This window comes from Amborella trichopoda, chromosome 12 (assembly GCF_054954075.1).
Source record: "Amborella trichopoda isolate Santa Cruz 75 chromosome 12, AtrichopodaSantaCruz75HAP2 v2.0, whole genome shotgun sequence".
NCBI lineage: Eukaryota > Viridiplantae > Streptophyta > Magnoliopsida > Amborellales > Amborellaceae > Amborella > Amborella trichopoda.
The window spans coordinates 19,053,931-19,069,336 of record NC_142347.1 but is presented as its reverse complement, the minus strand read 5'-3'; positions in this window follow the sequence as shown (position 1 = coordinate 19,069,336).

Here is a 15,406-nt window from a genome sequence, read left to right as displayed (position 1 = left end):
CGCACCCATAATTCTGGAATTTCACAATGGCATAAAACATGACTCAAGAATACATTCCATAACCCTCATTTCATGGTGAGAAACATGATAACAACCATTCTCTCTCAATGTGAACACACATAACATGAATTTCATACATAATTTAAGAATCATACATTCATTCTTAATTATCCATCATTATCATAGAACAAAAGCCCCAAATTCTAGTGAAAAAGGTGTAAGGATTTCTACATCACATACACTTCTATTTCTCATTTCACATGCATAAATTCCCATGCATCCTTATGACTACAATGCAATGGTGGTCGATCTACTTACCTAAATAACAAAGGGGCCTTCTCCAATCCTCTGTTCACTGCTCTCACCTACCCAACAATGGCTGCCCTCCAACAGTCACTTCTTCAAACCTTGGGTCTTGGAGAGAGGAGAAATGAGGAAAGAGTGAGTGGCATGGGTGAGAAGAGAGGCTTAAGTACTCTTATGTTTGGGGTGGTGGCCCAAGTGTCATCAAAAGACCTAAAATATGGACAAGCGGCACTCACATCAGCATGCATCTAACAAGTGGCACTCATAATCCATGCATATTAGTACCACAGCCGGTGCTGGTCTCGTACACACAACACAGCTCGTGCTGGTCTCTTTTTCCTACATAGCCGGCACTGGCCTCTACACACTGCTCAATCAGCGATGGTCTCCTGCACACAACATAGCCGGTGCTAGTCTCTTTCTCCTAAATAGCCGGTGCTGGTTTCTTTCTCCTATATAGACGGTGTTGGCCTTTGTACACAACATAGTCAGCATTAGTCACATCTCAGCAGATGTTGATACTACTTCTCCTCACATCTGACGCTGCTCGCAACTCAGTCGATGCTGACACTTCTTCTCTTCACAACCGGCGCGAGTCACAACTTAGTCGGTGCTGACACTTCTTCTCTTCACAGCCGGTGCTGACACTTCTTCTCTTCACAGCCGGCGCTGGTCACAACTCAGTCGACGCTGGCACTTCTTCAGTTCACAACCGGCGTTGGATCCTTCCTTCCTTCATATCCCGTCATGCATTTTAATTGGTCGGGAAAATTTTGGGTCGTCACATCATCCCCCCCTAAAAACGATTTTGTCCTCAAAATTGTTAATCAAATAAATGGGGGTACAACGCCAGAATTTCATCTTCTCGCTCCCATGGTGAGTCTTCTTGTGAATACTGCCATAAAATCCGGACCAGGGGACTCTCTTTGTTGTGAAAAACTTGAACCCTTATATCGAGAATCTCAATTGGCTGCTCAACATAAGGTAAGTCTTCTCTGATTGGGATTAGTTCATACCTCAAGACCTGGGACGAATCGGGTTGATACTTCCTCAATAATGAAGCATGAAAAACATCATGAATGTTGGACAACTCATACAGTAAGGCAAGTCGGTATGCCACGACTTTGATTCTTTCTAATATTTCAAAGGGTCCAATGAATGGCAGACTTAGCTTTCCCTTCTTTCCAAACCTCATAACTCCCTTCATTGGAGACACTTTTAAGAATACCCGATCACCTACTTCAAATTCAAGGTCCCTTCGGTGATTATCGGCATAACTCTTCTGCCGACTCTGAGCTATTTTAAGCTTTTCTCGAATTAGGGCAATCTTATTTGATGTTACTTGAACAATTTTTGGCCCTAAAAGTCTCCTTTCGCCTACTTCATTCCAACACATCGGCGATCTGCACTTTCTCCCATACAAAGCTTCAAAAGGTGCCACTTGAATACTTGTTTGGAAATTGTTGTTGTATGAAAATTCTACTAAAGGCAGGTGATCGTCCTAATTTCCTTTGAAGTCGATAACACAAGCCCTTAACATATCTTCTAAGGTCTGAACGGTTCTCTCTGACTGCCCATCAGTCTAGGGGTGAAAAGCAGTACTGAGGTAAGCCTTGTCCCCAAAGCTGATTGTAGACTGCTCCAAAACCTTGAAGTAAATCTAGAGACCCTGTCGGACACAATACTGATATGTATTCCCTACAGCCTTACTATTTCCTTCACATACAGCTGAGCCAGTTTATCTAGGGTAAAGGTAGTGCGAACTGATAAGAAATGTGCAACCTTAGTTAATCGCTCCATAATAACCCAAACATTATCATTTCCCATGCCTGACCTTGGCAAACTAGACACAAAGTCCATAGTGATGTGTTCCCATTGCATTCAGGTATGGGTAAGGGTTGTAACAGCTCAACAGGTCTCTGATGTTCAGCGTTTACTTTCTGATAGGTCAGACATTTAGAAACAAATTGTGTCACATCTATCTTCATGTTATTCCACCAGAAGGTCTTCTTTAAATATTGGCACATTTTGTGCTTCTTGGGTGCACAGTATAATGGGAGTGGTGTGCTTCCTCTAGAATAGCCTTTTTTATCATCTCATCACTTGAGACGCATACCTGTTCCCTACATCTTAATAAATCACTACTGCAAAAAAATTCCCTTCTCTTTCCTGCTTTAAGTCTACCATAATTTTACTCAGCTGGGGTCTACCTTTTGAGTTACCCAGACCTGTTGAAAGAGTTGACGTTCCTTCCTTGTACCAGCAGATATTCCTATCCCAGAACTAGAGGGTAAGATCAAGCGCCACTCCACTACATCTTCTATCAGTCTCATCTCTCAGACCATCAGATGTGCCACTGATATCAAGGGTATCCGACTTAAAGCGTCGGCCACTACATTTGTCTTGCCCCGTTGGTAATTGATGATGCAGTCATAATCATTTAGTAGATCCATCCATTTCCTTTGCCTCATATTCAAATCCTTCTGAGAAAATAAATACTTGAGGCTCTTATGATCTGTAAATATCTTCAACTGGGCTCTATAGAGAAAATGTCTCCAAATCTTCAAGGCAAAAACCACAGCCGTGAGCTTTAAGTCAAGAATTAGGTAATTTTGCTCGTGCAGCTTTAACTACCTAGAGGCGTAGGCTATAACTTTCTCTTGCTACATTAATACACACCCTAGTCCCTTATGGGAAGCATTAGTGTAGATTATAAAGCCTTAATTTCCTCCGGGCAAAGTTAGTATTGGGGCTGTAGTCAATCTCTTCTCTAATTCTTGGAAACTCTTCTCAATCAACTGACCATAAAAATTTTACTCCTTTCTGGGTCAGGAAAGTCATGGGGAGTGCTATCTTTGAAAAACCTTCTACAAAATGCCAATAGTATCCTGCCGGGCTGTCATGACCCCGCCCCCTGAACCCTACCATCCCATACTGGAGGGCGACAGGGTGCGGGATCGCGATCACAGAGGTCGCGAATGTCACTCAGGTGAGAGTGGCTCAACACATAAGATAGGTGGAATCAGAAGCAAACCACGAAAGAAAACTAAAACTCCCACCATAAACATAACAAAAGATGGATAAATTAAAACCATTCATATCCATAAACAGTCTCCAAGATCTTAACTACATTATCCAGAATATTGCAATCATCCAAGCCGCTGCTAGTTCGCCATCAAAATACATAACTTCAATAACAACAATTGCATGACCAACAACTAACAAACACCTACTCAAGAGCTACACAAGAACAGGGATCCACTTGTCGAGTGCGGGCTTTCCGTCAACCAAACACGATCACCTCCTGACATTCTCGACCTACAGCAATCAATCTACAAGAGTGGAATTAAAGGAATGTGCTAAAAAGCACATTAAGTAGATCCCAACATTATGCTTCTTTGCCTATGAGTACTAACACACAGCACATATCAAGATTCTAAGCCATGCTCATAAAATAGGAGTCACGCAAAACAATTATGTCATAATCATAGGATGATGCTTTTCAGGTAGAGCAGGCACAACAGAAGATATCAGAATTCACATTTGTTCAATGTTGTAATTATTGTTCACATTCACAGTACAGATAATGGATATCATATGAATTAGTAGTTCAGAAAGACATTTCCTCAGGAGTATCATCATATGCATTCCTCAATATTACTCATTCAGCTATAACTGAACATGTTCTACAGTATACATACTTATCACAATGGTGCATACTCTTATTTCATAATAGAGCATATTTTCATCCTTTAGCACTCACAGAGTCAGGTAGTGTATTACACTCCAAGGCATGTACCTTACTGGCATCAAACACAAAGGCAGGCCCTGCAATATTCTCAAAGCGGTGCCCACTCATATAACAAAATCAGAATATCAACTACCAATGGAGGACCCCATTGCGTAGTGACCAGAATTACAGTGTCAGTCAATGCAGTATGCTTAAAGCATATTGAGAAATCACTTATTATCTAGTGGTCATGCAATACACTCAAAGCACACAGTATGGTGCAATACCCTCAAATCAGGCACCTCACTAATATCAAACAATCACATATCTCAGGAATGCAATACATTCAAAGCATGCCGAGAAGTCACACATCGGTTATCACCTCATGCGCACCTCACGAGAAGTTACATGTCACAGGTAATGCGATACGCACAAGGCATTCCAAGAAATTCCCGTATCACTAGAAATGTCATCATGTCACAGCTGGTCGTGCAATATGCTTAAAGCAAGCCAATATCTTAGTATGCTGGTATCATCATTCACACAGTAGGTACCCATTCACATATCACATAAGCAGCATGATACCATCATTCACACAGTAGGTACCCATTCACATAACACATAAGCGGCATGGTACCATCATTCACACATTGGGTACCCATTCACATAACACATAAGTTGCACAGTACCATCATTCACACAGTAGGTACCCATTCACATACCACATATCATATAACGATGATATCAGTATCTTATCATGATAGTAGCAATATCACATTTTGGGTGTGGCACATCACATTTTAATAGTATCACAATGAAAGTACAATAGTAACAGTGACATTATTTCAGTTAGGCCTTACTACTCAATTTCCTGCCATCAAGGCAATGACTTGCGCTTACTATTAGGGTCGTTATCATTGAACCATTTAGAGTTTGAAGACGAATCCAAAACAAATTTCCCTCCTATCTTTCAAATCGGGGTAGTTTGAAAACAATTGGACCTTGTTTAGCCCCTCAAAAGTTCAAAAGAATGAAGATATTTTTTCTGAAATCTGTTGTGCAATGAAGGCAGTGAAATGTCTTTAAAATTTACTTCATAACTCATAATCGAGAAGAAATTCAAAAAAGTGCTCAACATGCGAATTTAAGCTTGCTCATGAACCGTTCAAATGGCAGTAGTTTGGAAAAAAATAGACCCCTTTGGCTAGTCAAAATCTATGGTGACAGAGGCATAAATTCTGAGTTTTATAAAAGCTGTCCATAGTGACATATTGTTACAATTAATCATATAACTCTCAAATTAGGGAGAATTTCGAAAATGGAGAAACATGTGATCTCAATATTATTCAAAACTATTTCAAACAGTGGTGTCTTGGAAGAAATTGAACATTCAAAACTCTTAACATCAAAGACACCAATTCTGTGTTTTTACCAAAACTGTCTACGGTGATCTACTGGCATTCTTTCGCAGTATAACTTTACATATATAAAGAATCAGAATAAGGTCAAAACATAAAAATCACAATAGACTCATGCATATTTCAAATGGTTGTGATTTCATTTCATTTTGACTCTAATAGGTCATGAAAAGTCTCAGTACAATAGAAGCGATATTCCTGGAAATTTTCATAGTTTGATAATAGTGACATTCGTGCACATTTCACATCATATCTTCCAATATATCAAGAATAGAATTTAGACATAACCATCAAACTCAAACTAGACTCAGAAACATTTCCAATGAGGGTGATTTGATGCAATTCTAATATCATTTGATATGCCAACAAAGAGACACAAAAACCCCAATTCTCCCTGGAATTCTACAGTCCAGCTATAACATACCTCAAAGATCAAAGCATAACTTTTAAACTACACAAGATAATCATATGAAACAAATTCTAGCTTAAACTAAACTCACAATAGCATCAACCCCCAAATATTCAAGCTCAACATAAATCACAACAATGCATATCATATTATACTAAGGAGCCTAAATTTCTGAAAAAAAAAAGTAGAAACACATACATGCAAATCCTATTCTTCCACACAAATTTCTATACAATCCCATGCTAATCTCATGCTTAATTTCAAGCTTATTCATGCCTAAATAATTCTTCATACATGCTTAGATTCATGCTTCATACTAAAACACACAATAACAATAGTGCACGTCCTAGTCGCATGACGACAAACTACTTTGCACAGGTCCAGGAGGTTTGATCATAAACTCGCCCCCACATATGCGCACATGCCTTTTACATATACTTTTCACGCAAGCCTACCCTAACCTAGTTGTTAATGTGTGAACGCCACCTTCATTACCTCCCCAGTGAGTTCATTCACTTCATCACCATACTTCATTCCCCATGAGTCTCACCTGCACTAACAAAACTGCGAACCATCCCGCCATCCATACTCGTTGTAAGTTAGTGGGTCGCTATTGTCCCCTCACATTTCATACATCATCCGTCTCTCATAGGTAGCCTAATGCCATTTCCACAAGTGAGTAAAACCACCACCATAATCACTCCATGGCCTCCATCGACTGTCATTCATCACCACCACGGTTCAGTTGTATGACCTTAAACCATAGTACACGTCCTAGCCGCATGACATTAAACTATTTTGCTCAGGTCCAGGAGACATGACCTTAAACACGCCTTCAAAAAAAATAAATAAATAAATAAAATAAAAAATAATGGGCATGGTGTATACCTTAACAAAGAAACACTATGAGTAAAAATGATGGACGGGCATGGTCATGAAACAATGACCAAAAGAGTTCCATGCATAAAAACCGGACACGGTGAAAACCAAAAGGGCATCATGAGTAAAAAAAGGATGAAAAGGGTGGACATAACTGAAAGGTTAAGGGTAAAAGAGCCCCAAAATAAAAAGAAGTTGGTGACAACCATCTCTATGGTACCGCTTCCCAAGTTCAAGCAAAACTTCATAAAGGACGATTGGACCAATAAACAAGTTGATGTTGCACTTGTCTTAACAAGCGACTTCAGCCCTCACTCAAAATAAGAAAATCTCTGGTGTCATAAATCTCAAGACTTCAAAAATATGATCTTCAAGGAAAAGATTTCGACAGCCTGAGTCTAGTTCCAAAAGGACTCGAAAGACAGAAGACTCGCCAAAATGGCAAGACAAGTCCCATGAGGAAGAACATTATTCCCACGAGTACACAAACATACTCTAAAAATAAATACTCCAAAGGCAAGAAACGGACAAAGCCAGGGGAGAACCTGCCAGAGGTGTCAGCTCGTCTAGCCTGCATGACCAGACCTTCGAGATCGGCTAATAGAGCCTGCCCCCAACTGGACTCGATAGATGAGACCCATAGTTGTATTCTAAATGTCAAAAGAAAACTTGGTGTAGCAGCAGACAACGCTTGCCAGAGCAAACCAATGTACCCAGACCAAATGAGAATAATGGCCTTCTACATGGCATTCAATTGCCAGACGGGCCTGATTCTGACTGATGAGGTCCGTACAAAATCCTCAGCTTCAAAATCACCAACAGTCCACACGAGGGTGAGGGCATCGACAAGATCCCTCAAAAATATCTCTTCTCCCCCTAAAGTCTCCATGGACGGACCCACGAACAATGCATCCCAATGTCTGAGCAGCCTAGTTACATCATTACATGAATCTCCTCGACGTTCACGTAGTCCTGTAGCTAGGCAGGAAGAAAGTAAAAGCCGAAGGAAAATTTTTGAATGATTGTCCTTCTCGTTTCTCTTGAAGCTTAACATTTTGTGGGGCAAGTTGTTTGAACGTATTTTTCAGCATCTTGATCCACGATTAGGAACAAGTAGGAAGTAGGTCAATAAAGCTTACAAAACAGTGGAAATTCCCAACAGTCTCAGAATAGCCCTAGAATTGGTCAGGATCATCATCGGCACTTCAAAAGACCACCTGTTGTGTTACATCGCAATCAAACATTTCTAAGGCAGTGAGCACAAAGAAACAATTTTAGAAAAATTGGTCTTTAGCACCCTAAAATGGACCTTGTAACTAGTGCAATACTTTTGGTGTGACAAACAGCTTTGGGAGTACCCTTCCAATAGGTAGCTTTCTCTCTACTCCCCTCTTTCTCTCTCCTTCCCTCATTCCCTCTCCTCCCCTCTTTCTCTTTCCTATCTATTTCTCTCTCCTCACCTCTTTCTCTTTCCTATTTATTTCTCTCTCCTCCCCTCTTTCCCTGTTCTTCTCAACTCTATCTCTTTCTCTCTGTTCTTCTCATCTCTATCTCTTTCTCTCTCTTCTTCTCATCTCTATCTCTTTCTCTCTCATCTCATCTATCTATGTCCTACTCTTCTTCTCACCTCTATCTCTTTCTCTCTCATCTTTAAATATTTATCTTTCTCTTTCTCTTCTTTTCATCTTTATCTCTCTCCTTCTTTCTTCTCATCTCTGTCTCTCTCTCCTCTCTTCTGATCTGTATCTCTCTGTCCTCTCTTCTCATCTCTCTCTTTTTCTCTCCTCCTCTCTTCTCTTCTCTATCCCTTTCTCTCTCTTCTTTTCATCTCTATCTCTCTCATCCTCTCTTCTCATCTCTATCTCTTTCTCTCTCTTCTTTTCATCTTTATCTCTCTTTCTCTTCTTCTCATCTCTATCTCTCTCCTCTCTTCTCATCTTCATCTCTATCTCTCTCATCCTCTCTTCTTGTCTCTATCTTTATCTCTCTCATCCTCTCTTCCCGTCTCTATCTCTATCTTTCTCACTTCTTCTCATCTCTATCTGTTTCACTCTCTTTTTTTCATCTCTATCTCTCTCCTTTTTTTCTCATCTTTATCTCTCTTCTCTCTTCTCATCTCTATCTCTTTCTCTCTCCTGGTCTCTTCTCATCTCTATCCCTTTCTCTCTCTTCTTCTCATCTCTATATTCATCCGTCCTCTTCTAACACAACCGGTGAAGCCTAGTGTTGCTTAGTTCCCCCTTTCTTCTGTCACAACCGGTGAAGCCTAACACTGGTAGGTTTTTTCTCTCCTCTTCTATCAATTGATGAAGCCTAGCACCAATTGGTTTTCTCTCTCTTCTTTTGATAATCAGTGAAATCTAACATCAATTGCTTTTCTCTCTCTTCTTCTGTTAGTCGGTAAAACCTTGCACCGACTGGTTTTCGCTCCCTTCTTCTATTAGTCAATGAAGCCTAACCCCGACTGATATTCTCTTTCTTCTTCTGTTAGTCGACAAAGCTTAGCGTCGATTGGTTTTCTCTCTCCTCTTCTATCAATCAATAAAGCCTAACGTCTACTGGTTTTCTCTCTCCTCTTTTGTCTGTCAATCGATGAAGCCTAGCACCAACTGGATTTCTCTCCTCTTTTATCACAATCTGAAGAGATTAGCACCGATGGCATCTCCTCTCTCTTCTCCTCTATACAACACAATCGATGAAGCCTAGCACCGACTGTGTTCTCTCTCTCTTCCTTTTAACACAGTCGACAATGCTTAACCCCGACTGTGCCTTCCTTCCCTCTCTCTCCTTTATCCTCTCGTCTTTCATACTCTTCTCTTCATTTCTTCTCCCTCCTTCTTTCTTTTCCTTCTTCTCTTCTTATTCTTTCCTCATAGCATTAATTCTACTACTTCTTCTTTCGACTAAGAGGGATTGAGGTTAGCCTCTCATGGTAGTCGTGTCATCTAGCTGTAATGTTGTTGTGCTAGGATTACTTGGTCCGCTTTTTTGCCACAACAGACTGACCATCCTGCCCAGCTAGTCGGTATTGGTAATGACGTTTAGTAGTAATCCTGTGAGCCAGTTTTAGTTACCGAGCCCGTTTTGCTACCACGTCATGCCAATTATCCACCAGTCTAGTCACTGCTCTGATCCTCTCGCTTAGTCGAATTCTTCTCTCCCCCGTCTTTCTTCTCTTCTTCTTTTTGAATGCGCATGATTGTGTACGTTCATCAAAGAGGAAACGGGTGAGGTCTGACCCACCTGTCTTAAAACCTTTGCCATATATGTGTGTGATTGCAGAAAATAAGAAGAATACAAGACAAGGGAGGCAATTCCGAACCGGTTTTATTTCTGGGGGGCTTTCTTCGTGATCTAAGAGGGCATCCACGCTAGTCAGTCCGAGTAACTCCCGAACCCAACTTTAAATTCCTCTCTCACGGGTTGGTAACACTTTCCCTTGTTCTCGAACGAGGGTCCCGAGAGAGCGATCTCAAAAACTTCCCGGGTCTTCCCTCAAAGCTCGAGACACATGTCGCCCAATCCCCAAAGGATCCGGAGGGCGAGATTGACGCACCTAATCAACTGCATGGTTTCGCAAACCGACATAGATGCCATGGTGACCCACAGTCTCAAGAATAAGGTCCCGAGCATGCAAGAGGTGTCGTTTTACCTAAAGCCGTATCCCTCGTATATCAACCAAGTGTTGTTTCCCTCAAACTATAAAAAGGGAAACTCCCCTCATTCAATGATACTACGTCCCCGCACTAGCATACCCGCTCACTTTCAAGCTGTTTGTCGAGAGACGACAACTGACGGGTGACTCCTCCTTCATTAGGTCATCGAAACTCTCGAAGGGCCAGCCTTCCAGTGGTATGCTTGGCTACCTCCAAGCTGGGTGCATACATGGCAAGAATTGGAGCAGTTGTTTTAGCAGTGTTTCTATGAAGAGAAACTTAGAAACCCTTGAGCTCCTCACTCTGACTCAAGACTTTGGTGAGCTGGTCGATAAGTTCATCGCTCGATGGAGATAGTTGGAAACCTATCATGCCACTCCCATGACTAAAAGAGAAGATATTCAGACCTGCATACGAAATAAGCTACCTGAGATCACCGTGAATGTTGAGGCCTCCAATCCACCCTCCATGTCAGAGCTCATCTCTAAAGCAGTTCGTATAGAAGGTCTGTCCAAGCACCATGGTAGATCTCACCAGCAACGCACCAGCTCGGGAAACAACTGGGGCAATGACAATTCTCGCTCCAACAATCGGGGCAATCAGTAAAAAGCAGTGACTAATGTGGCTGCCACCGTGACTGACACTAAGAAAGCTGCCCCTCAAACTTTGGACCTCTTTAAGTCACAGCCACCTCAAGCTGGAGGCAAGCAACAGTAGTCCTATAATAGGGTCCCGCCCCCTACAAATATCATTCGTAGTGACTACCAGATCCGGTACCAGAACATGGTGTACCCTTTTGAGAAGAAGTTGGTTTCTGCGCTACTTCGATTATTACTAGAGCAAAACACGATCCAGCTGCCAGAAGTCAACACCCCAGAACCTGTTGGACAGGAGACACAGGAGAGGTACTGCGCCCATCACAGGAGAAAAGGCCACTCTACTCAAGAGTGTTATATGCTCAAAGAAATTATCGAAGCCCTTATTAACAAGGACTAGATAAAGCTTGAAGAGCTAAAGAAAGCATTCAGGGCAGCTGAGGCTTCCCATATAGTGACAATCCAAGAGGATGACGAGGCACCCACTGTCCTCCGTCCACTATTCTCGATGATTTTCAAAGAAGGTCTTATCACGCAAAAGCTGACAAGACAACCCAAGTTCTTGCTCCCAAGAACTAAGAATCTCTGGTGTCCTTACCATATGGTACAAGGTCATGACCTGAGCAATTGCACTGGCTTCCACGAGCTATTAGCAAAGAAGATGCAGTAGCACCAAGAAGTTCATGATAGCCTAGAAGGACACCCTCCAGCTTCGGCTCCGCTAGTGTAAGAAGACCTCCCGACACAAGTTCAAGGAATTGTTGAACTAGACCCTCTGCAAGCCCTCTTCGAGGAGATGCTCCAACAGGGTCTCGTCACTCCCAAGCCCGCTAAACAACTTAAGCTTCTTGCCTAGGTACGAAAAATCTCTAATGCTCATATCACTAGGTATGGGGCCATGAGCTCATGGAATGCTTTGGATTCGAAGCTATAACTGCCAAGAAGGTACAAAAAGGCCACATTGTTTGTGTCGTTCTCCCAGAGCACTCCCAAGCCATCATTCCCATTCAAGAGGAAATCCCACTGCAAGTCCACTATGAGCCTACACTAGATCCCTTAGAGCCCTCGACTTCTCAGCTTAGGGAAGTCTACCATGGACGAAGTAGGCTCAAGTCCATGAAGCGTGAGGTAGTCCACCAAGCTAGGGCTACTCATCAGCTCGATACGTGGGTCCAAACACCACCTAGGGGATCCAAAAAGAGGCGAGCACCTAGGTCAGCCTACCAAAGGAACCATATTCCTCAACCATCAATCGAGGAAGAATTTCTCAAGCCTCTTCCTCCACTGCCGACCTCACAGGACTTCATCCTAGGCATAGCTTACCTTATCCCTTCGTCCGATCAAGTGGACATCTTTGAGTCATCAACTGCTCGGGACTCATCCAATATGGGTGACAGCACTAAAAGCACACCTCAATGGTCAAAGCCGGGGCAAGACCTAAAACACCCCCTACACACGTTCAATTCTAGTGATGACATAAAAAGCAACCCAGGACATTCTAACTCCACTTTTTCTTCTTCTCCTCCCACCTCTTCTATCTCTTTTATAGGTGTAGGTTGGCAGTGCCTAGACTTCAACACTCTAAATAGAGAGCTTGAATGCACCAACATCAGCAGATTGCAGCGGAAGTGCCTAAGAAAGATGTTGGCCCAAGCGGCTAGATTCTTGTCAGTTGCTGACGCCCTGGCAGCCCGAGCCAAGTCTGAGCCATCTTTAAGTTCCTGTTCCAAGGAGGCCTCCCATATGGTGCCGATCTTGGAAGTACCATCCTGCATGGGGTAAATAAGCCAAAGATCAGGGAAGAAGCTACAGCCCACACCTCAGAAGTTCAAGGTGCTAAAGTTTCCTGATCCTTCACTTTTCCCTAAAACTCAGCCTCAAACCTCTACATCCCTAATACAAAATCTCTATTACCTGCCCATCAACCAAGACTGCACCGGCCAAACAACAAAGTCAGCCAGTGTCACAAACCAAAACTCAACCAAAACTTGCTCCTAAACCTACCGTACCACCCAAATCAGTGACTGGATCAAGAATACAGAAGACTAATGAGGATAAGATGAAATATGACATAATTGGGCATTTGAAAAAGCTTTCAACCCTTCGAAGCATCTATGACACTCTTATGTTGTCTAGAGACTACCGTATGGCCTTGGTTCAAGCCTTTCTAACCCAAAAGTGTACGACACTGAAGTGGAGCCTATTGAGGTGGATCCAGCCATCATAGGTGGGTGCTTGACAATCACCTTTTTCGAAGATGACCTACAGTTGGGAAGAAAAATTCACAATCACCCCCTCTTCATGGATGATGAAATACATGCCTACCCTATCAACCGAATTATGCTGGATGGAGGTTCAGCAGTCAACCTGATCCCAAGAAGGGTCTTGACCCAACTAGGATTAGGATCTGACAACCTCACTCCACATAACTGTGCAAGGGTTCAACCAATCAAGAGAAAAGCCGGTTGAGACTGTTCGTCTTCGCCTCAAGACTAGAGACCTGAACGATTATGCCCAGTTTCACGTAATTGACATCGATACATCTTACAATGTCTTGCTCGGCCGCCCTTGGCTTCATGATCAGGGGTTGGTCCCTTCCACACTCCAGTCGAGATGGAAGAAAACACACAGTCTATGCTGATAAGAGACCATTCCCTGTAGTCAAGACTCACTATGTTGATGTTAAATACCATTCACATAACTTTCAGCAACAGAAAGGTCAAAGAATGATGATTGGAGGCCCATGAGACATGCTGAACCCTCGTCTCATGAAGATGTTGAAGACCTTGGGCGAATGAATACGGACATGTTCAATGAGGAGGAAAGGCAAGGCAAGATCCTCCCCTTGACTCTTATCTTTCCAAGTATACCTTGCCACCTCTCTGAAGTCATGGTGCCCTCTCCCGAAGACGAAGCCTCCCCCTCTACTTCTAATTCGCCAAAATAACATGACGAGCTAGAAACAACTCCTGAGACTAAGGAAGCCCTAAAGGTTGACCTTTTAGCACCGAGGGTCACCTATACGCCAAACCAGCAAAAGGTACTACATGTTCCCAGTGCTCTTCTAGAAGCAGAACTGGTGTGCCAACCACCAAGGATGGTACTCCAGATCTCGTCCTCCATTAGCAAGGAGATCACCAACAGTCAAAAGAAGGTCTTACACTTCTTAAAGGCTCTTGGAGGAGTACAAGTGGATGAGAGTCAGCCCTCCGGCTTTTAGGAACAAGACCCCATGGCAGAACAGAGAAGTGAGGTTCCAGCCTCAAGAACCAGTTGGAGGTTATGCACGTCGCTTCAAAACACTTGAAGGAGTTTGCCCTTGAGACTACAACCTATGATGAGCTAAAAAGCAATGCACCTCGTATTGAAGTCAAGGCCCCCCAGATTGGAGTAATTATTGTAAGGACCACAATTCAATTACATGAGACCACTCGCGGCAGTAGAAAGAGAGAAGGGAGTCGAGAAAGAAGAAATCACACAACCGACGCTAAGGGCAATGGTTAGCGCCATCTAGGTGTTTAGGCCTAGTTCCGTCCATGTAGCCTAGAAGCCTCGCCACGGGTAAGAGAGAAGAACGGTAACACCACGAGTGAGTGAGGGGTATCACCGCACGCATGAGAGGAGTGTCGCCACATGTGAAACAAGGCATCCTCGACTGGAGCATCGCCACGAGCTTATCGTCGCCTGGAATAAGGTCGCGGTAGAGTAGAGAGAGAGAGAGATAGGCTATAGTCGCATGGAAGGCAGAGTATCGCCACACAAAGAGGAGGCTATCGCCGTGCGCGTTAAGAGTTGAACGATGGCTAATAGGGTCAGCGCCGCACCGCTTTTATCAAAGATGCGACGCACGACTAATGCCCGCTATAGTTTTCTTCCCCACCTATTGCGACGTCAGCCACAGTGATCTTCACCAACTCCCACCAACTGTCACCTACCTCTGTGTCTTTAAATAGCGCCCTCTACCCATCACCATGGGCATGCCTGCACCATAATTGTGGGAGTGCTATCACCATGAGGAGGACTCTAAGACGAAGACAACTGCGTGAAGCTGCTGTGGGGAGCACCAAGGGCGGCGGGCAAACTGCGTGAAGAGAGTGGGGAGCGTCGTGACCCTATAAGTGGGTTTAGTGTTATGTTCTTCAGCTTAATTGGAACTTAATGGAACATTGTCAATGAGAAGAATGAATGGAGAATGAACGAAATAGGGTAGAATAAATGGTTGAGAATGAATTGTTAATCGTAGGGCCTTTTCTTGCTAAACTTGCCAGCTTATCCAATGAGAATTAAGTTGATTCAATAATAAGTAACACGAAGATGACCCATAGAATTTCCAACAAGAGTTAGGGCTGTATCTCGGTGCTCTTCACTAGCCAAACGATGCCCGCTTGGGCCCAAAGTAGTTTCAATAAAAG